Here is a 22,977-nt window from a genome sequence, read left to right on the forward strand (position 1 = left end):
GCGCAAAGGCTCGTTTCCCCCACCGCTCCGTACTCTTCTCATTTCCTCCAACCTGCACATGGGTCCCCGTCTAGCAAGCAGAGAACTGGCGATCAAGGGGGTGGTCTGGCCACAGCGGAGCAAACCGCAAGAGCAATCAGTTTACAGAAATTTCTAGAAGCAGAAGGCGACTTTCAGGTAAAATAAATAAGGATCGTGGTTGTCAAAAGATTCAGAGGATTATGATAATAGTATTTATGATTTTGCTGCCTATAGCATTATTGATCCAGTAGTTTCTAAACCGAGGCACATCTGACAACAGCAGCGTGAAGAAGAATGCTCTTATTGCTCCCATTTTGCACAAGAAAGTAGGGAGATACCCAAAGTTTTCTTTATTTGTTCAAGGCCACACAGGGCAGAACCATTTTTACAACCCAGAGCTTGTGCTCCTGAGCACAGATTCGTTGGGTCTTTCTTCTCAGATGTGGCTGTGTCAACATCTCTCAGTTGGAGGGATGGGAAGAAGAGCAAGAAGAAGAGAGAAGGCAAGAGAAGGAGCAGGGACCGGTGGAAGCACAAATTCTTTGATCCTGCCCTCCCTGGCCTTCCCCTCTCAGCTTTCCCCTCCCCTCCTCGTCTTGCCTCCTGCTTTCCTGCGGGCACCAGCTTTTTCCTTCCTTCCCCACCCTGTTACCGGACTGGGACAATGCTCCTCTCTCGGGATCCCTGCCCAAGATCCTGACAGGTCTCAATGCCTTCCTCCCAAACCCACCTTCCCAGCTTGGCATTCACTTCCCGCCCTTTCCCGCTCCCACGTGGACCCCACAGGACGCAGCCTACCCAGCTGGGCACAGCCGGAGCACCCGAGACCTTTCCGTTGCCCGCCTCACGGGATGCCGCGAAATCTAACAACCGGCATAAAGGCATTTCAAAAGAACTTTTCGCTCTTCGAAAACTTTTCCGTATTTCCATTCTCAGGGGTCTTAATGGGACGAAGGGCTAAAGACGACAATGTATATTCATCCAAGTCCTAGAGCGTCCCGGTGAGTGCCAGACCCTGTCCTGGGCGTGCGGACACGGGGCGACCATCCCCACGACCTCTGTCCTGGTGGAAATCGCCTGGTGGACACAGGAAACCTAAGCACAACCTCGGCCCCGGAGGCCTTTGCCAGGGTGGGCAAACTCTCATTCATTGAGTGTAGGCGAGGATACGGGAAGAGCCATCATGGGAGCCCACCGGGTGTTCAGCTGTCCTTGGATCTCGTTCGATTCAGGCCCGGAGGGTCCGAACCCTGGATCCCGGTATCTCTGAGGGCGCTGGCATCTGTGGCGGGTAGGGGGCAAGGACGTGGTGCCGTATCCCTGGGGGCAGGGGACTTACCCTGGGAATGAGTACGTGTCTACTCCATACAGAGTCCAGAAAAGGCCTGTAGTGCTGTCTCTGTGGCGCAATCGGTTAGCGCGTTCGGCTGTTAACCGAAAGGTTGGTGGTTCGAGCCCACCCAGGGACGGTGGGGTGAGATTTTAGAGACCACCAAAGAGACTCCCTTTTGCCAAGAGGACACCGGAGAAGGGCTGCGGCGAGCCGGCTTGCGGAGAAAGAGCACAGAAGTCAGGTGCAAAGGAGCAGCGGGGAGGGCGGGTCCCGGGTGGATTGGAAGCGTCGGTCATTCCTGAGAGCCCAGAGCGCTGACCGCCGGCGCCGTGAAAAGGGTCACCGAGGCGCGGGTCCGCAGGGGCGGAGGGACGGCGTCCACGCTGCTGGGCTGCGGGGTCTCCTGGGCCTCGGGCGCACCCCCACCCCCTGCGGCTTCCCGGAGCCGGGGAGTCGGCGGGGGGGGGGGGGGGGGGGAGGGGAGGTGGGGGGGGGGAGGGGAGGTGGGGGGAGGGGCGGTGGTGGGCAACCCCTGCGATCGGGTGCGGAGCTTAGGGTCTGACGACTCTGGGTTGGGTGCGGGAACCCGAAGGCAGCCTGTGGGGGCCCGAGGGTCCTCACTTGGGGGGAGAGGAGGAACCCTAAAGCAGAGCCCTCGGGAGCCGCCGTCTCCGTGCCTGAGAGAGCCTGGGGCTTCAAGGTTCCCGTTTGAGTGTTAAAAACTGGTGGTCTAGATACCGATGGCGGGACCTCGGGTTTTCATGGATACGGTGTTAAGCGGTACCGGTTGTCCTGTTTCCGTAGTGTAGTGGTTATCACGTTCGCCTCACACGCGAAAGGTCCCCGGTTCGAAACCGGGCGGAAACAGACCGCTTATTTTCTTCCCACCCCGCCCTCTCCTACCGAGATTTGTTTTCTGATTGGCAAAACCACAAGGTTCCAAAGGCTCGGGGTGAAGCAGAGGACGTAGCTGTAGGAGGAGTTGGTGACCACCTGGAAGTCTACTCAGCACTAGCAAGCAGCCCTCCTTTCTCTGCTCCGAGTCCCTGTGAATCCAGGCCCAGTTCATCCTGGGCGGGCAAGGACAAGACTGACTTCGAGTCACCCTTACGTCCTGAAACCCCGAGCCTTGGCTCCCTGTCGGGCCCCTGGGTCTCCTCCACGTGTTCACAGATTGTCTCTGAAAACCATGGAGTTCATTCCCGTGACGCTCACTTGCTTTCCCCCACCTCGGAACACCTGAGGAGCAGTTTTATCTCCCTGGTAGAAGAAAAGAGACCGCACCAAGGTCTCACCGTGGGCTCCAGCCAAAGACACGGAAGTGAAGAATTTAAGGCTCCACGAACTGAGCCGGTCGCGGAGGGAAAGGAACCGGTACCCGTGCGGTCGTCAGGAGAGGCCCCGGAGCCAGGTCAGAGATCTGGAGGTAGACGGATCCGCTCATCACCCGCTGAAAGCCAAGTCGAGTCCCTGACTCGAGGGAATACCGAGGTTCACAAAGAGAGCATGCCCTGGGCTCGGCAGCACACAGCGCTAGAGCTGGACCAGGAGGGACCCAACCGGATAGTTTGTGACCTGGTCTCAGAACGAGAAGCGTCTCCCAGGAACGGGGATTTGAAGGGCTGCGAGCCTTGCACAGCTGCATACAGCCGTGGGGGCGCTGGGACATTTCCTTTCCTGTTCTCTGCATCTCTGGTTTCATCTTTGCACTCTCAGTTTTCACCTGGACAGCCAAGTCCACTTTCCTCCGCGGTTCCCTGGTGGTCTAGTGGCTAGGATTCGGCGCTTTCACCGCCGCGGCCCGGGTTCGATTCCCGGTCAGGGAAAGCTGTTTTCTTCTCCATTCCTCGATGTCTTCCTGTCCAGATCAGAATTGTCTTTTGCTTCAAGGTCCAGTGCAGTAGAGCGTCTGCACTGAGTCCCGGCCTCAGGGTCCTTGACATCAGGCAGGCTGGAGGAGACTCCCCGGATGCAGTGAACAGCCTGGGCTGCCCAGCTCTCCTCTCCACTCTTTTCTCTCTGCTTGTTAGAAACCCAGAGTCTTCCTTACAGAGTTTTCATCCAAAGAGAATCAGGGACTCGAGTTCCAAAGATTCATTCAAAACCAAACCCCAAACCCTCCAAAACATACATCCAAGTTACAAGAATAGTAACATCGTGTATTCTGTACTCAGCCGCACAGTTCACATTTTCCCACGTTTGCTTTGTCACTCTCTCCATGGAAACCTGAAATCCATTCTCTTTAGGATGCGGAGAAGCTTCCGGGGGAGTTCGATTCGGATCTCCAGGAAGTGCAGGCCAGGCATGCTCTGCGCTTGTAGGAATACCCCACCCCACCCCCACCCCCAACCCCAGGACCGTCTGCTATCCGGACTCCTCCGGGTCGTCTTGATGGACAGTGGGGTCTTGGGTCAGCCTGAGCGCTAGAACCACCTGCCTCGGGAAGACCCATGGGGAAGTGCAGCTGCCCCCTTGGCTCTTGCCTGGCTCTCTGTGCCCAGAACACAAAGGGGAAGCCTTCTTTCCTGTGGTGGGAGGATGAGTGGACCAGGTGGGAGATGCATCAGAGGGAGGGGAAGTATTCTCGAGAGCTTTCCGGAATTGTCTGCTTGGGTGGCTGTCCTGGGATAATGGTGTTTTGTGTAGTCTTCTCCTGGTCTTGACCCAGTCTCAGGTCCGATGTGATTCACCGTTCTCATCTTTCCGTTTTCCCGAGGCTTTGGAACCGGCACCGTTTCTCTGCGGAGCAGGAGGCACGTCCTGGGAATTCTTGTCTCCAGCACAAAGAGTCGAGGGGGCCCGGTGTGGTCCTGTCTCTGTGGCGCAATCGGTTAGCGCGTTCGGCTGTTAACCGGAAGGTTGGTGGTTCGAGCCCACCCAGGGACGGGCGGTCGAGGTTTTAGAACCCATTCGAGGTTTTCCGTGCCGACGACCATTCAAGCGGTTCTTGGCCCACACAAAAATATGCTCTCCTGCATTCGGGGTCCGGACTGCTGCCAGTCTGGGCCACCTCACCTTTCCCACCCTGTACTCTGCAAGTGCAAGTGTATTCCTATTCACTCATACTTGCCTAAGGCAGGACCTCCTGAGACAGATCAAGGGATCCAGTTTCTGGTGGGGTCAAGTCTTTATTCTGCCAAGTACATAGACTTAGACAAGTAAGTTATACCTTATGTGCCCCAGGTTTTTCACCTGTAAAAGGAGGCCAGCACTTAGCAATTGTTCTGTCAATAATGTTATCAGTGAACCCACCGTCATCATTAGCCTCTGCATTATTTTTCAGAAAGGCATTTCCTACATGGTTCATGTATTATTTGGTTTCATGGTTTTATGATGACAGATATGCTGCAACCATCATTATTGTACTCACACTTCTGACCATTCGTGCAGGTATTTATTTCCACAGTGTAGAAACCTGGAAGTGCAGTCGCTTCCTTGAGTGTTTATATGCTTCTTAAGTTGGTAAGTCCTGCAACTTTGCCTTCCACAGAAGCGGGACTGAGTCGTATTTCAAATTATTTCCCAGTCGTTCGGTGTCCCTTTCTTCAATTACTTTGGCAACACAACAATTTTTCTATACATCTCTCTATGATTCTCTTAACTAACAAAGGGAGCAGTGGCCTCCTGACCCAACTAAGGGGAAAGACAATAGAGGGACGCTGTGGCATTACACAGAGGTGCTCTACTGCTTATGGTGGAGAGTTAGTCACTGACCACTTTTAAAGTCCTCCAGTAACTGTCCATTGTTTTGTCCGGTGACCTGGTCAACCGGGTCCAGAGAAGATGGCCAGGATGGCCTCTTTCTGCCGAGCAACTTATCCAAAGAGAAGACTCTCACTGATCCCAGAGCCTTTTTCCTTCTCCCCTTTCTTCTTTTATTTACAAACTTTGGTTACACTTTTAACGTGAGGAAAGAAAATTCGGTGCCTGTCCCTCCTCCTATAAAGTGGGGTGTTACCACGGAACACCCCATTTACTTTATTCCTTGACAGTTTTTTGGTTTGGTTATTTTTTGGAAGAGTCGGACACGACCGAGCGACTGAACGGGAACTGATAAAAGTTAGCCCATCACATGGGCTAACTCACATGTCGTGAGAGCCCGCGGAATCCTGCCCCTCGCAGGCTCCTGCTTCAGGCCCGGACCCTTAGAGCCATTGGCTCCTGTTTGCGCTGTTCTTCTATTAAATCTTATGTGCAGAGACTGTGCGTTTTGACGTTTTTGTACCGTGTGGTTTGGGGACAAATATGTTCTCTCTCTGATTTGTTCATCACTGATAAGATGGCGCTCGCTAGTGGCGAAGAACCTGCCTGCCATTGCGGAAGATGTTAAGTTACATGGTGTTCGATCCCTGGGTCAGGAAGACCCCCTGGAGTAGGGCACGGCAACGCACTCCAGTATTCTTGCCTGGAGAATCCCATCTGACAGAGGAGCCTGGCAGGATACCGTCCATAGGGTTGCACAGGGTCTGGACACGACTGAAGCGATTCAGCGCGCATACCCGCAATTTCTCCTATCAATGTGGGAATCTGGTCTCATTTTAGGAAGTGAACCTCTGGGGATAATCCACATTGAGTGGTGGTTGACAGGGGTCCGTTCCCTGTGAGGTAGAAGACAGTTACACTGGACCATGAGGCTTTTTTCATTGCTGCTTGTCTTGATGATTCTGGTATTTCCTGGGATGTGGCACGGCCCCAGTGAGAAGTTGTCCACTTCTCCTCTTTCCACTGTTTGGTCAAATCCAGGTGGGCCCAGTCTATCCTAGTCAAGCACTGCACAAGTGTCGTAAGAGATTAACACAGGAAGGATACTGAATTTTTAGCATGGAACAGACAGTTTCTTTCACTGGTATATGAAAGTTTCTAAATAGCTGAAAATAGTCAACAAGTGAGGTAAGGATTGTTGAAATCAGACTACAGAATGCAGAGGAAAAGACATATCTTTGCAAAGAAGCAATGAAGTCAGCAACGTGAACACTTCTGACAACCCTGCAAATCAAGATTGAATACTTCCAGAACCATAAGCAAGTTCAGCCCTCAAGAAAAAGGAATGACTAGCCATGACTTCAAGCACAGTTTTATACACTGGGGACTCATAAGTGTATTACAGAATTCCTATTTTCCTCAGTGAGATTCCTCCAATATCGCTTAATTGTATTTCATTTTGTTTCTCACACTGGCAAGTGTTGTTAATAAACATCATTGACTCTGCTTTCACCTTAAATAAGGCTCGCTAATTTTTAAAAAAATTTATTTATTTTTGGCTGCCCTGTATTAGTTGCTTTGTGTGGGTTCTCTCTAGTTGGCGCGTGCAGGCTTCTCGTTGCAGTGGCTTCTCCTGTTTCAGAGCACAGAGTCTAGGTGCATGGGCTTCAGTAGTGGCAGCACACAGGCTTGGTAGCGGTGGCTCGAGGGTTTTAGTTGCTCTGTGGCATGTGGAATCTTCCCAGACCAGGGATCGGACCTGTTTCCCCTCCACTGGCAGGCAGATTCCTATCCACTGTACCCCCAGGGAAGTCAAGCAAGGCCCACTGCTTTGATGTATTTTTTTCCCCTGTTTAAATATATTTTCTCAGAAACAAGTCAATACACTTTCTCTCACTCTGGGGAGAACAGACAAGTTAGGCCTCTCAAAATTTAAAGATGTCACTCCTCTTAAGGAAAGTGATAATCAGTTCCGTAAATGTAAAATTAAAAAATGAAGACTTTCTGGAGAAAATACTCTACTGTTTATGCTTCCATGTGGTATTTATATAAGGAAAATTTTGTTGCTAAATTTGTGACAAGGAAAAAAAATAGATTTAACTGTAGATTGAGTAAATGGTCTTGATTACTTGGAACAGCAACCATGAAGGAATGAAATTGATAACAGATTATTCTTAATACTTTTAAACAATTTAAATAACTTACATAATGGCCTTCAAAATGTTTACTCATGTTCGTTTTTTTTTTTTTTTTTAATGGAAGCGACTCAGAATAATTACATTGTTTTTCTCATTTTGGTCTAACACCAACTCTATATGTATTTTCAGATTATCTTATAAAGGTGTAGAAAATAATGGTGGTATAATATTTTAGTATTTAAGTCTTGGGTTTATTTAGGTTGAAAATCTGAATTACATTGGACTTCCTAAGTTTCCTATGCTGGTTGTACTGCTCAGATAAGCCAACATAGCCAATGAGTATTTAAACTTCTAAAAGTTTAAATTTATGTCTTGAAGTATACTGAATATACTAATATCTGTAAAGGGGAATGAATAGTTACAATTCTAGACACCAGAGGACTCAATCATTCCCCCTACAATATTTGGTTTATATTTTTAGGTGTCCTGTAATTAATATATGATTCCATATATACACCAATATATGATTCCAACATTCTTGTGTTCCGACATGTGTCTGCTTAAATGACAGATTCATGATCTATAGTTTCCTTTGACTCTATTAAATTGATTTAATGAACGAATCATCTTTCGTTGCCTGCAAGTTTGTTCTCTCTTTGTCCTTTCCATTTGTCCTAATTTCCTGGTAGATTGGCTGACAGCAGAAATACCGCTTTAGTTGGGGAATGCTGTTGTTGTTTACAAATATTTCTATATCTTGTTCGTATATGGCTGATGCCGGGCATATTACTACGTGTTCCCTTGACGAAAGTTCGGTGCAGTGGTTTGTTGTTTTTAGTGCTCTGACATTTCAGAATCATAACCTTAATGTTGTGCGCTGCACAGCTTCTCAAACTTTTTTGAAGCGTCACCTTATTTCTTATTAGGCATCCATTTTTTCGCATGGCACTTGCTTTCTATCATAGCAACTACCAAAATCCAGCTTTGCAGAGATATGATACCATAGTAAAGAGTGTAAAATAGTCTAATGTTGGCAGATTTTACTATGTAGATTACACCTCAATAAACTCAAGAAAGAAAAGTAAAAAGGCAAACAATACCAAAATTTCACAGGATGGAGAGCACTGTAAATTCTTTTTCATTTCTAAAAGGAGTGTTAGTAAGGTCAACAAAGTTGGAGAGGAATTTGGCAGCATCAGCTAAGGGTCGTACATACACTATCACGTGCTGTGGCCCAGAAATCGTACTTTTATCTCTGCTATATATGTGACCTCTGCTGTCCAATGAGACAGGTACAAGTCACGGGTAACTACCGAACACTTGTAGTGTTTCTAGTGTCACACGTGGTAATGATGAGTGTTTGTTTGTTTGTTGTTTTTTTTTTAACGCAGTAAATCTCACAAACTTTTAAAATAGGTTGTAATTGAAAACTTTAAATTCCAGGTGACTGGTGTAACGCTCGGAGAAGGCAATGGCACCCCACTCCAGTACTCTTGCCTAGAAAATCCCATGGACGGAGGAGCCTGGCAGGCTGCAGTCCAAGGGGTCGCTGAGAGTCGGACACGACCAAGTGACTTCCTACTTTCACTTTCCACTTTCCTGCATTGGAGAAGGAAGTGGCAACCCACTCCAGTGATCTTGCCTGGAGAATCCCAGGGACGGGGAAACCTGGTAGGCTGCCGTCTATGGGGTCGCACAGAGTCGGACACGACTGCAGCGACTTAGCAGCAGCAGCAGCAGCAGGTGTGATGCTAATAAAGGGAAACCTCACTAAAATTGAGTCAGGAGACCAGAAGGGGGAGCTCTCATGGATTACCACTCAAGTTCAAATACAGGAAGACTTGTCAATCATAGACCTAAACAGAAGAATCATCAATAGGAAAGAACAATCAGTTGTAGGCCCGGACAGAAAAAGATGTACCTTGTATCTCCTGCAATATATCAGCAACTCGGCCAATGAGAAACTGTCACCACCCTGATCTTTCACTTTTCCCCAGTGTCCTTTGGTTCAAAACAAGTCCTCTCAGCTTCTTTCTCTTTCTCTCTCAAAGAACGTTCCTTCTTCTCCTTTGTGTGCAATTTGCCTATGCTTTTGCCATAGTTTGCTTGTCCTGCTTTGTGATTCCCCTGCTATTTCTGAATCAACCCACTTTGTTGGGGAGAAAAACCCTAAAATTTTTATTCTAAAGGTCAACCCTGGCATTATTTTATTGGAATGGGCTGCCCTAGAGAAATGTGTATGTCCTTGAAAAGTCATAAGAGAATGTTCGTATCGTACCATTTCAGAATATCCTCAACTGGATAAGTATACTGAGATATATTCTTCCAAGGAACACACACAGAGACAAAGAACTACCTGAAAACTATGGTTAAATCTCATAGACGTTACGCTGAGTGAAAGAAGTCAGGCCCATACCCCTCCTTCCCAAACAAACAAACCCAGTTCTTCGGAGGGGTGTGTGTGTATGTGATTACTCTGAGCTCTTTCATGGACGTCATGAGGAAGCCTTTTGTGGTCTGGTGATTTATCATACCTTAGATCTTTGGTAATGCTTCACTAGTTATTCAGGTTGGTGTGCACCGGTAATCGTTTTGGAAGCGTATACGCTTTGAACTTTACACATGTTATTCCTCATTTTGTCAAACATCTAAAACCACTTGGTTATGGCTAATGTGATGTTGATACTTATTCTTTTCTTTTGGCCTGGGCTGGGAGGCAAAGTAAACTCGAAATACTTATTGGGCTATTTTGGCTGTCCTCAGACTTTTGGCTTTCCTTCACTATCAGATAGCTGATTACTTATTTATATGTTGCTCACAATCATTATCTTAAGTTGACCTTCAACTGTTAATACTGTGTCAAAGAGAAAATGTGGTGTTATTTTAAGAATAATTAATTACAATAATTATATTTAAGAATCTGCCGACCGATGCAGGGACACAGGTTTCATCTCTTGTGAGGGAATGTTCCATGTGTTGTGTGCCACACCTACGGAGCCCGCTGGCCTAGAGCCTGTGCCCGGTAGCAAGAGACGTTACCGCAAAGAGAAGCCCCTGATTGCCACAACTAGAGAGATGCCTATGCGCAGCAGCGAGACCCAGCAGTCAAAACTAAAATAAATAAATAATTATGGAAGAAAAAAATACTTATAAGCCAAGGAAAAGGGTGGTATGTGAAGTTGAGAAATCCTGATGAGGAAAGTAGTTCCACTAGGCTTAGCTATCTCAGACGTGTCAAAGGGAGGACTCTGGCAGGTATGACACACGGAAATTTGCCACAGTCATTTCACTACTAAACATTCAAGAAGTTTTGGAGCATCCACACGTAGCCAAGAATATTTACCTGATTAGTCATCTTCACCAGATCAACCAGTCCAGACTAGCTGTTTGATGGCTTTCAGCTTATCTATTTATCAAGGGTTCTTAGGAGACCCGGGTTCGATTCCTGGGTGGGGAAGATCCCCTGGAGAAGGAAATGGCAACCCTCTCCAGTATTCTTGCCTGGAGAATCCCATGGACAGAGGAGCCTGGCAGGCTACAGTCCATGGGGCCACAAGAGTCAGACACGACTTAGTGACTAAACCACCCCCTTAGCCTTCCTTAATCGATAGAAATTGATAAGAGGACAGACTAGAAACTCAGGTAAGGCTTTATTGGGATCCCTGCTGCAGCAAAACAAGTAACAGGTTCCCTTGTTTGCCCTGGGTGGGGGGCAGGGGGAGGGATGGTGTGCTGGTTCCTTCCACGGGGTGGGTGGAGGGGTCAGGCTACAGGACTGGCTCAGGGGGTTTGCCTGTGTGTTTCCTGGTGTCGTGTGCAGGGGGAATGTGCAGTACCCTGCTTTTGCTCCGGGCACCCTGTTTTTGGCACCAGTTCTTCGGAGATGACAGTTGGGATTTTGGTCTTTTTGTATCTTGTTGTCCACAATTTCCACCAAAGGCATACATGCAGTTATTTTTTGTCCCCTATTGTTTCTTTGTATTTTGTTGCTGGGGAAGACATTTGGATCTCAAGGACACAGCAGTGAGTGGTGGCCTGAAGCAAGATCTTTGTTGCCTGTCCAAGAATTGGACCAGGGTAGCCTGTGTGAAAACCAGGAATCCTAGCCACCAGTCCATCAAGAGCTAGGGCTAGAAGCAAAGTTGGCCTGACTAGCGCCTTCATTGAAAACTGAATTTCTTAAAGCGACAAAAGCTGAAAAGACAGGTACAAAGTGCATTATTAGAGCCACAGCACAAGTTGGAGGGCACACGGATACACAATTTATTTAAGACAGAAGCAAGGCAGAGAGACACACTCAGAGAGAAAGGGTGTGTGTGTCCTCCTTAACGAGAAGGAGTGTATCAGAGAGGTGATTCAGATCACTTATATAGGACATTTCTTCCGGGCGCAGAGGCCTAGGGCGAGGTTAACACCACCTATTAAGGGGTGGCTCCGTCTACCTCCTTTTTGACCCAGGAAAAAGCTTTGTAGGCATGGATAGTCTGCAAAGATCTCCTTGACCTCAAAAATACGAAATACGTGGTCTCTTTATTTCTATCCAAGCGGGACTCAGCTCTTCCTTGCTCCTCCTGATATCCTTATCTTAAAGAAGCTTTAGAGGTACATGGGATATTTAGTTGCAGCATGAAAACTCTTAGTTGTCCCAGGTGGGATCTAGTTCCTTGACCAGGGATCCAGCTCCGGCCCCAGGCACTGGGAAGTGTGGAATCTTAGCCAGTGGACCACTAGGGAAGCCCCTGTCCTTAGTCTGGAGTATCTGTCCACAGGAGACAGATTCCAGCTGCTCAGCGTGGGGCGCATGGAATTTCTGCCTCAGTTTGTCCAGGTGCAAACATTGCAGCAAAGGGTCCCAGGTCCCAGCCTGTCTCAGTAAGACAGAGGATACAGACAGGTGTTAAAATCTGTTCAGAGTCAAAACCACACCTGAAGCTGGAAATAAAATGAATGAAATTTCTGGTGAATGACCCAATTTTCACGAATGGAACTGAGTTCACGGCCAGTCGTGACGCCTAATGCGTTTTACTAGACATACACACAACACTACATCACAAAGACAACTGGATTTGAAAGAAACCGGTTTCCCCTGGACTGCTAAATGTTCTGTTCTCCCCGCTGAACGCCGTTATTTGAAAAAAGGTGTACAGGCTTCAGCCGACCGCCAGACCGGGGCTGGGCAGGACAAAAGTTAAGGCAGGCAGCCGAGCGCGCCGGGTCCCAAACACGTAGCGGGTGGGAGAACAGGAGCGGGAGGCGGACGTCGCTTCCCCCAGAGGGCGCCCGCCGGCCGGTTGGCCGGGCCGGACGGCGTGGGAGGAGGGAGGCGGGGCCTAGGGCGGGGCGTGGGCTGGAGGGCTTCCCGTGACGTCACGGACGAGGCGTGTCGTATGTAGATACCCGAGCGCAGGGGCTGCTGGGCCGTCAGCTGGTGCTGAAACACGATACGGTCTCCCGTGGCGTGGGAGAGAACTGAGGAGTTTCTGCTTGAAAGTGCGTGGGTGCGCTGTGTGGAAGGTCCAAGAAGGGTCGGGGATGCGGGGAGGAAAGTGAGCGTGTGTGTACAGTGCAGGGCGTCTGAGGTTGCGGTGGGGCGGCAGGCGGGCAACTCATACTTACCTGGCAGGGGAGATACCATGATCACGAAGGTGGTTTTCCCAGGGCGAGGCTTATCCATTGCACTCCGGATGTGCTGACCCCTGCGATTTCCCCAAATGTGGGAAACTCGACTGCATAATTTGTGGTAGTGGGGGACTGCGTTCGCGCTTTCCCCTGGTTATTCTCTGTGCAAGAGTAGGCTCGAGAAGCGTCTCTGATCACCCGGCGACGTTCCTCTGTGTGTTGGTTGGGTCGTTTCGTGAAGTCTGCGTGTGATAGAGGAAACCAGAAGCATATAAGAGCGTTTTAAAGGCATAGTCGGTTTTCGAGCTCGATTCGCGGTACGACCCGCGAGTTTGCGGCTGGAGGGACTGGTTCAGGAACAGGCATTTGTTTTTCGGTTTTGGGGGCATTGGAAACCTGCCTAGGACTACGCGTGGAGGCGGATTTCGTGGCAGGTTCGGTCGTTGAACGCTCTTTTCGGCCTCTTCTTGAAAAGTTTGTGCGTGAGGGAGGGCTTCTTCTGGGCGCAGGATCCAAGCAGTAGAAGCCCTTACCTGAGCCCAACACACGAAGTCGGTTGAGGTATCAGGAGGCGCCCCGTGACGAACTTCTCGTCGGCCTGTCTTGTGCGAGTCTGCCACTAGCCATTTTCCCAGCAGTGTCCTGCTTTCAGAGGCTTCATTTCTTGCGTGGTCAGCTGCCTTGCTTATTTATACATGCCTCAGTCATTGCTGGAGATACTGCTTAGATACTCTCCCACCCACCCCTTCTCACCCCAAGGGGTCTCTTCCCATTTCTGGATCCAGTTCTCTCATCACCCCCGCCTTTTCTCTCTAGGCCTTCTCCTGTTAAAAGCCGTACCTCTGTTTCATCCTCGAGTGTGCACCTGACATGCTTCAGTAGTCTGGCAAACTAGGAAACCTCCTTAACATCCCTTCTTGAATGGCAGTAGAATTCGTACTTTTTTTTTTTTTTTTTCCTTTTGGTCAAAAGTAGTTTTCCTTTTCTTTCTATCTGAAAACATTGAACTACAATTTAGAAGAAAACCCCACGCCGAGTTGTCGGCAGTTTGCTGGGCTATTTGCCAGCCCCTTTCTCAGGATGTGTTGTTCCCACTTCTGATTCACAAAGTCCTGCTGGCAAATAGAAACCACTGGGCCAAACAGAAAAGGCAGGACCATGGCGGGAAGGACTGTCCTCCCCCTCGTGGCTGCCTCGGGGACGGCACTCGTAGATCCGCTCAGCCCCCAAAAGCCTCTGAGATCGGAGGAGGTGCTGGGAGTGGGGTGATGCTTAAGGGTAGGTCCAAAGAAAACTAACCAAAAAGCACACAGGATGCAGATCGAGGATGAGATTTCCTTGCTCACATATGAGCCATCTTCAGCATTACTGACTGGGGCATAGACATGGATTACTGTGATACTGAATGGTTTGCCTTGGAAACGAACAGAGATCATTCTGTTGTTTTTGAGATTGCATCCAAGTGCTGCATTTTGGACTCTTTTATTGACTATGATGGCTACTCCATTTCTTCTAAGGGATTCTTGCCCACAGTAGTAAGATATAATGCTCATCCGAGTTAAATTCACCCACTCCAGTCCATTTTAGTTTGCTGATTCCTAAAATGTTGATGTTCACTCTTGCCATCTCCTGTTTGACCGCTTCCAATTTGCCTTGATTCATGGACCTAACGTTCCAGGTTCCTATGCAGTATTGCTCTTCACAGCATTGGACTTTACTTCCAACAGTAGTGACATCCACAACTGGGTGGTGTTTTTGCTTTGGGACTCAACCCCAGCCAAAACCCACGGTACCTGGTCAGGTTCTTGATGTCTCCACAGAAAGAACTGAGTGAGAGACGAAGTGATAGGTAAGAAGTAGATTTATTCAGATTCAAGAGAAGCAAGCACACTCCACAGACAGAGTGTGGGCCATTGCAGAGGAAGAGTGCGGTCGCCAAGTGTGGCATGGTTAGTTTTCATAAGCTGGGTAGTTTTGTATGTGAATGAGTGGGAGGATTATCCCAACTGTTTTTGGGAAGGGGTGGGGATTTCCAGGATTTGGGCCACCGCCCACTCCTTGGTCTTTTAACATTGCCTTGGAACTGTCACGGCACCTCTGGGTGTGTCATTTCACTTGCCGATTGAGGACCAAGGTCTAGTCTTGTCTGCCATCTTGGTCCCATTTGATTCTAAAACCGGTTTATGTTGTGTCCTTGGGCTATGTCATTATTTCGAAAGTTGTGCCCTGCCCCTTTCCCTCCTGTTACAGAGGGGTCAGGCTTTCAAGGTGACTTAGGTGGTTTGCCTATGAGTTTGATGGTGGTGTGTGCAGGGGGAATGTGCAGTATTCTGCTTTTGCTCTCAGCTTTTGAACTGTGGTGTTGGAGATGACTCTTTAGAGTCCCTTGGACAGCAAGGAGATCCAACCAGTCTACCCTAAACAAAATCAGTCCTGAATATTCTTTGGAAGGACTGATGCTGAAGCGGAAGCTCCAATACTTTGGCCACCTGATGCGAAGAACTGACTCATTTGAAAAGCCCCGGATGCTGGGAATGGTTGAAGGCGGGTGGAGAAGGGGGCGACAGAGGATGATATGGTTGGATGGCATCACGGACTCAATGGACATGAGTCTGAGTAAGCTCCGGGAGTTGGTGATGGACAGGGAAGCCTGGCGTGCTGCAGTCCATGGGGTCGCAAAGAGTTGGACACGACTGAGCGACTGAACTGAACGGAACTGATCCTCTTTTTGCCACCAGCTCTTCATAGATGACACTTGAATCTTCGGTCTTTTTGTCTCTTGTCCATAATTTTCTCCAACTGCATACATGCAGTTGTTTTTAGTCCCTATTGTTTCTTTCTATTTTGTTGCTGGAGGAGACATTTTGATCTCGAGGACACAAGCAGTGAGTGGTGGCTTGAAGCAGTGAGTGGTCGCTTGAAGCAAGATCTTTGTTCCCTGACCAGGAATTGAACCAGGGTAGCCTGAGTGACTTCACTTTCACTTTTCACTTTCATGCATTGGAGAAGGAAATGGCAACCCACTCCAGTGTTCTTGCCTGGAGAATCCCGGGGACGGGGGAGCCTGGTGGGCTGCCGTCTATGGGGTCGCACAGGGTCCGACACGACTGAAGCGACTTAGCAGCAGCAGCAGCAGCAGCAGCCTGTGTGAAAACCAGGAATCCTAGCCACCCTTCCATCAGGAGCTAGGGCTAGAAGCACGGTTGGCCTGGCTCTTGCCTCTACTGAAAAATGAATTTCTCAAAGAGGCAAAAGCTGTAAAAGTAGGTACAAAGTTTATTATTAGAGCCACAACACAAGTCAGGGAGCACATAGATACACAGCTTATTTAAGACAGAAGTAAGGCAGAGATGCACACTTGGAAAGGGTGTGGGTGTCCTCCTTAACGAGGAGCAGTGCATCAGAGAGGTAATTCAAATCACTTATATAGAGCATTTCTTCCATTTTGGCCAATTATCTCATCTTTTTTTCCCCACACCTGACCTCTCCTGGGGCCCTTCCTGACATGCATGTGAAATTTTTTGCTAAGAAGGACTGTAGCACAGAGGGCTCCTGGGAGGTTGACACCAACAATCACCGGGTGGCTCCTCCCCTCCTTTTTAACCTGGGAGGAATTTTTCTGAGCATGTGTAGTCTGTGAAGGTCTCCTGGACCTCAAGAATGCAAAATAGGTGGCCTCTATCTTCTATCCAATAAGGACTCAGCTCCTCCTTACTCCTCCTAATATCCTTATCTTGGAGCATCTTATCTTTATACAAAATATTTATTTATTAGGCATGAAGGATCTTTAGTTGCAGCACGTAAACTGTTAGTTGTCCCTTGTGGGATCTAGTTCCTTGACCAGAGATTGAACCGGAGTACGGAGTTCATCACTGGATCACTAGGGAAGTCCCTGCTCTTAGCCCGGAGTTAACCGTCTGCAGGGGATAGATTGCAGCTGCTCACCCTGGGACCCATCAAATTCCTGCCTCGGTCTGTCCAGGTGCAAACACTGCAGCAAAGGGTCCCAGGTCCCAGCCTGTCTCAGTAAGACAGAGGATACAGACAGGTGTTAAAATCTGTTCAGAGTCAAAACCACCCCTGAAACTGGAAATAAAATGAATGAAATTTCTGATGAATGACCCAATTTTCACGAATGGAACTGAGTTCACGGCCAGTCGTGACGCCTAATGCGTTTTACTAGACATACACACAATACTACATCACAAAGACAACTGGATTTGAAAGGAACCGGTTTCCCCTGGACTGCTAAATGTTCTGTTCTCCCCGCTGAACGCCGTTATTTGAAAAAAAGATGCACAGGTTTCAGCCGACCGCCAGACCGGGGCTGGGCAGGACAAAAGTTAAGGCAGGCAGCCGAGCGCGCCGGGTCCCAAACACGTAGCGGGTGGGAGAACAGGAGCGGGAGGCGGACGTCGCTTCCCCCAGAGGGCGCCCGCCGGCCGGTTGGCCGGGCCGGACGGCGTGGGAGGAGGGAGGCGGGGCCTAGGGCGGGGCGTGGGCTGGAGGGCTTCCCGTGACGTCACGGACGAGGCGTGTCGTATGTAGATACCCGAGCGCAGGGGCTGCTGGGCCGTCAGCTGGTGCTGAAACACGATACGGTCTCCCGTGGCGTGGGAGAGAACTGAGGAGTTTCTGCTTGAAAGTGCGTGGGTGCGCTGTGTGGAAGGTCCAAGAAGGGTCGGGGATGCGGGGAGGAAAGTGAGCGTGTGTGTACAGTGCAGGGCGTCTGAGGTTGCGGTGGGGCGGCAGGCGGGCAACTCATACTTACCTGGCAGGGGAGATACCATGATCACGAAGGTGGTTTTCCCAGGGCGAGGCTTATCCATTGCACTCCGGATGTGCTGACCCCTGCGATTTCCCCAAATGTGGGAAACTCGACTGCATAATTTGTGGTAGTGGGGGACTGCGTTCGCGCTTTCCCCTGTGCTCTTTGGTTGCTGAAAGTCAGACTATGGCTTTTTAAGTGTTAATAAGTGATCTTTAGCCCTTTTTATGGTGCTGTACGCTAATAACCCCATTGGTGTGACTTAACTGTTATTTACGTTTATGAGGTTAAGTAGGGTTCATATGTTATTCTTTTTCGGTGAGTGTTCCAAAGGACTGTTTTTTTTTTTGCAGGGCTAGTTGGTTAGAGTGGTTTGTTTTTTTTCCCTTGTGGACTATCGGACAGTCCTCTGAAGTGCCCCACTGCAATGACCTGGCCCCTTCGACATTCAGCTTCGTTTTTCACGTAATTCCTTCAGGATTCCTGAAAAACCGCAGCTCTATCTCGCCGGACTATAGATTAAATCTTACGGAGTGGTCTGATCTCCCCCAGATTGGAACTGGAAGGACGCTAGGTTCTAAGTAGTCCTCCGTCACCCTAACGTTACTGAAATTCACGGCTTTGAATCGGTGATGGTATATGAAACTGTATAATTTCCTGTTCTCACATTTTCTTATGCTTTCAAATGTCACCCTGCTTATTTAACTTATACGCAGAATACATCATGGGAAACGCTGGGCTGGAAGAAGCACAAGCTGGAATCAAGATTGCCGGGAGAAATATCAATAACCTCCGATATGCCGATGACACCACCCTTGTGGCAGAAAGTGAGGAGGAACTAAAGAGCCTCTTGATGAAAGTGAAAGAGCAGAGTGAACAAGTTGGTTTAAAGCTCAACATTCAAAAAACGAAGACCATGGGCAACTGGTCCCATCACTTCATGGGAAATAGGTGGGGAAACAGTGGAAACAATGTCAGACTTTATTTTGGGGGGCTCCAAAATCACTGCAGATGGTGATTGCAGCCATGAAATTAAAAGATGCTTACTCCTTTTAGGAAAGTTATGACCAACCTAGATAGCATATTCAAAAGCAGACACATTACTTTGCCAACAAAGGTCCGTCTGACAGTCAAGGCTATGGTTTTTCCAGTGGTCATGTATGGGTGTGAGGGTTGGACTGTGAAGAAAGCTGAGCGCCGAAGAATGGATGCTTTTGAACTGTGATGTTGGAGAAGACTCTGGCGAGTCCCTTGGACTGCAAGGAGATCCTACCACTCCATCCTAAAGGAGATCGGTCCTGGGTGTTCATTGGAAGGACTGATGCTAAAGCTGAAACTCCAATACTTTGGCCACCTCATGCGAAGAGTCGACTCATTGGAAAAGACCCTGATGCTGGGAGGGATTGGGGGCAGGAGGAGAAGGGGACGACAGAGGATGAGATGGCTGGATGGCATCACCGACTCGATGGACGTGAGTTTGAGTGAACTCCGGGAGTTGGTGATGGACAGGGAGGCCTGGCGTGCTGCGATTCATGGGGTCGCAAAGAGTCGGACACGACTGAGCGACTGAACTGAGCTGAGCATTAGGGTTTTTCCCCCAAAAACCAGTTCTACGCATCAGGTGGCCAAACTATTGAAGCTTCAGCATCAGTTCTTGCAACAAATGTTCAGGACTGATTTCCTTTAGGATTGATTGGTTTGATCTCTTGTAATCGGGACAGTGGTGATTTTTTTTTTTTTTTTTTAGTGCAGTTTTTTTTTTTTTTTGGCTACGGGTGTTACTGATGATTGTCGTGCCTAAGGCTGCGAGCGACTTTGCGCACGTACTCACTTGGTAATATGATGTTGCTGTGGTTTAGTCGCTAAGTCATTCCCGACTCTACGTTATTGCCAGGAGATAAGTACTTCTTCACACACATCCTCTGAACTTTAGCACCATTCTTGCTTGCATTTTGACTGCACTTTCCGTGTCACCTTAGAGTTTACACAGTTTGAGTTTTTAAAACGTGTATCCTAGAGGCACCCTGGTATATTCTTAATAACAGAGACTTGCAATAGATTAGATTCAACAGTTTTTGCTGGGTACCTGAGCCCACGCTTGCGAGGTCCTAATGGAGAACTGAAGCCCACAAAAAAGAGCTAGATAGAAACTGCCTCAGTCTCTTGTTGCTTTTAAACTCCCAACCCTAAAAATAGAAGTGTCCTTCTATAGCTATTTGTCAAAGAACAAAACAGTTACCTGGCCCAAGAGCTGTGAAACAGTAAGAGGACATCTGATAGGAAGTATACATTGCTGCGAGTCTGTTTGTATCAGCAGATAAAGTACCTTTGTGAGGGGTAACAGTGCTGGTGACCTCCGGAGCTCTTCCCAGGGTCCAAACGAATATGACAACCACTTCTATTTCTCCTTTCCAAATCTCAGCTAGTATCTACAACTCTGCTTTAAAGTCTGCTAAATCCAACATCTGAGACATCTTGGGGTTGTCTTTTTTTTTTTTTTTTCTTTTTAAAACTATGTGTTGAATAAGTAGCATTTTTCTGTTTCTTGGCATGTTTCACTTTTGTTCACAGGACTCTTTGAATGATACATTATAGACATTCTGGATTCTGGTATCTTCTCCAAAATGTATCAACTTTTGTTCTACTAAGCAATTTGATTACTGGCCAACCACTTTGAACTTGTGTAGGGCTGGATTTACGGATTGTGTTGGTAGATCTGTGGAACGTCCCAAGCCCTCCTTGGTGTGGCTCAACCTCCAAACCCTGCTAACCTTGTCAGGTCTTAGTTTTACACTTTTGGAGGGAGGATCAAGAGTAGGCCTTACACTAGGGTATGGTCTTTCTTCCTAAAACAGTCTTTCTGGAGTATCAACTGAATGCTCAGGGTGATACAGAGTTAACAGGGCCTGAATTCCAGTGTTGCCAGCAGAGACTTCTAAAATCTCTGTTCTGGTTTTCATCCCAATAGCACCTGTTGTCCCATAAGCCTTGCATAAGCACTCCACCCATGAGCAGCCAGCCTAGCACTCAGCAAATGACTGGCAGGAGACCCAATGTAGACTTTTGAAAACTAGCCTGTAAACTGTTCTCTCCTCTCTCCTTCTCTACAGATTCTGGTTGTTTCAGTTGCCCTCTGATCTCTGCCTTAGCTTTGTGTGAGCACCATGCTCTGCTTGCTGTACCACCATCAGGTCATTCCCACAACTCTCTCTCAGGCACTCACAGTCTTGCACTGTCTCTGTCCAGTGTGTATAACCAGGTGCTTCACACATTTTGCCCATTTTTATGGTTGTTTAAGGCAAGGAGCACAAGCTGGAATCAAGATTGCCGGGAGAAATATCAATAACCTCCGATATGCCGATGACACCACCCTTATGGCAGAAAGTGAAGACTACGGAGCCTCTTGATGAAAGTGAAAGAGCAGAGTGAACAAGTTGGCTTGAAGCTCAACATTCAGAAAACGAAGACCATGGGCATCTGGTCCCATCACTTCATGGGAAATAGGTGGGGAAACAGTGGAAACAATGTCAGACTTTATTTTGGGGGGCTCCAAAATCACTGCAGATGGTGATTGCAGCCATGAAATTAAAAGACGCTTACTCCTTTAGGAAAGTTATGACCAACCTAGATAGCGTATTCAAAAGCAGACACGTTACTTTGCCAACAAAGGTCCGTCTGACAGTCAAGGCTATGGTTTTTCCAGTGGTCATGTATGGATGTGAGGGTTGGACTGTGAAGAAAGCTGAGCGCCGAAGATTTGATGCTTTTGAACTGTGGTGTTGGAAAAGACTCTGGCGAGTCCCTTGGACTGCAAGGAGATCCTACCACTCCATCCTGAAGATCCTAAAGAAGATCAGTCCTGGGTGTTCATTGGAAGGACTGATGCTAAAGCTGAAACTCCAATACTTTGGCCACCTGATGGGAAGAGCTGACTCATCTGAAAAGACCCTGATGCTGGGAAAGATTGACGGCAGGAGGAGGAGGGGACAACAGAGGATGAGATGATTGGATGGCATCACCAACTCAATGGACATGAATTTGGGTAAACTCTGAGAGTTGGTGCTGGACAGGGAAGCCTGGCGTGCTGCGGCTGCGGTTCATGGGGTCTCAAAGAGTCAGACACGACTGAGCGACTGAACGGAACTGAACTGCAGGCAAGAAGTCTAATGGATTGACGTTATTATACTATGGCTGTAGGTGGAAGTCCTGGATTATTTTCAGTGACTTTAAAATTAAGGTTTAGGCAGGAGCATTATGATGTCTAAATAAGCTGAACATTGTTTTCCATATTTACAAATGACCTGGCTGAAGAATTTTTTTTTTTTTAACTTTATTAACAAGTGCTACTAGGACTGATCTGGGCCTGCTGAATTCAGTTTCAGCATGGTGACCTCACAGTACCACAAGGAGACATGGCTCAGTATCCTGTTCTTTGGCTATGTTCCAATGCTTCAACTACATGCTACTCCAAAACATGCCAATTTGGCCTAAGAATTATTTTGAGCTAAAGGCATTTGGAAAACAGCAAGTACATTCTTATCACCAGAGACAGGAAGTCAAGGCCCAGAGAAATCCACACAAACAGATTTTGTTAACTCATATCTTCCTTTAGTCTTCCCATATATTTTACTTTTTCATCATCACCTGTCTGTTCAACCTAGTATATAAATGCTTGGGTCTATGGCAACCCACTCCAGTGTTCTTGCCTGGAGAATCCCAGGGACAGGGGAGCCTGGTGGGCTTCCGTCTATGGGGTCGCACAGAGTCGGACATGACTGAAGCGACTTAGCAGCAGCAGCAGCAGCCAGTTCTTTGGGTTTTCACTTTCCTATTGGAGTTCCCATGGACATATGACAATCAATATGTTTTCCTCCTGTTAGTCTGTCTTATGTCAATCTAATTCTCAGGCCTAGCTGGAGACCCCAAGAGGCTTAGGGTGAGGTTTGCCTCTCCTGCAAACTCTCCTAGGACCACAAAAGAAAGGATTAGCAAAAAGCTATCTAAAAGGGACAAGAGGGCCCTTGGTGTAGGCTTGGTAGACCTAATAGGAAATGTTTGAATTCCCAGAATCAGATGGGTGGAAGGGTGTCTGCCTTAAGCCAAAGGTTGCTAGGGGAGGCCCAGAGAGAGAAGCTGTCATATAACTGGGGACCAGTGACTAAATTTCTCCTTTGAATCTGTTTCTTTCCTCCCCTTTCCTATTCTTCCTCCCAGTTCTGCCCTTCTTTCTTCTGAGTCTTCCTTTCCATTTCTTCCCCGCCTGTAAATAGGCTGCACCCAGGGCCTGGGGCTTGGTCCCACCAATGCCTCTATGTGTTTGGGTTTTTAATCTTTCTTCTACCAAAAACCTCCCCTGGTGATCTGCTGAAACCTGCACAGCCTTCTTAGATCAATGA

At 48.2% G+C, this 22,977-nt stretch overlaps 6 non-coding genes across 6 annotated transcripts; all 6 read left to right on the forward strand.

The window, feature by feature from the left end:
* Positions 1-1,416: 1,416 nt before the first annotated feature.
* On the forward strand, positions 1,417-1,490 carry TRNAN-GUU. Its single transcript has one exon. It is a non-coding gene; the product is annotated as a tRNA-Asn (tRNA).
* Positions 1,491-2,148: 658 nt separating this feature from the next.
* TRNAV-CAC lies at positions 2,149-2,221 on the forward strand. The gene has a single exon. It is a non-coding gene; the product is annotated as a tRNA-Val (tRNA).
* An 887-nt stretch (positions 2,222-3,108) lies between these two features.
* On the forward strand, positions 3,109-3,180 carry TRNAE-UUC. The gene has a single exon. It is a non-coding gene; the product is annotated as a tRNA-Glu (tRNA).
* Positions 3,181-4,166: 986 nt separating this feature from the next.
* On the forward strand, positions 4,167-4,240 carry TRNAN-GUU. Its single transcript has one exon. It is a non-coding gene; the product is annotated as a tRNA-Asn (tRNA).
* Positions 4,241-12,802: 8,562 nt separating this feature from the next.
* On the forward strand, positions 12,803-12,966 carry LOC113890629. Its single transcript, XR_003510584.1, has one exon. It is a non-coding gene; the product is annotated as a U1 spliceosomal RNA (small nuclear RNA).
* Positions 12,967-17,576: 4,610 nt separating this feature from the next.
* LOC113890630 lies at positions 17,577-17,740 on the forward strand. Its single transcript, XR_003510585.1, has one exon. It is a non-coding gene; the product is annotated as a U1 spliceosomal RNA (small nuclear RNA).
* Positions 17,741-22,977: the final 5,237 nt, after the last annotated feature.

This window comes from Bos indicus x Bos taurus, chromosome 3, assembly GCF_003369695.1.
Source record: "Bos indicus x Bos taurus breed Angus x Brahman F1 hybrid chromosome 3, Bos_hybrid_MaternalHap_v2.0, whole genome shotgun sequence".
Lineage (NCBI taxonomy): Eukaryota > Metazoa > Chordata > Mammalia > Artiodactyla > Bovidae > Bos > Bos indicus x Bos taurus.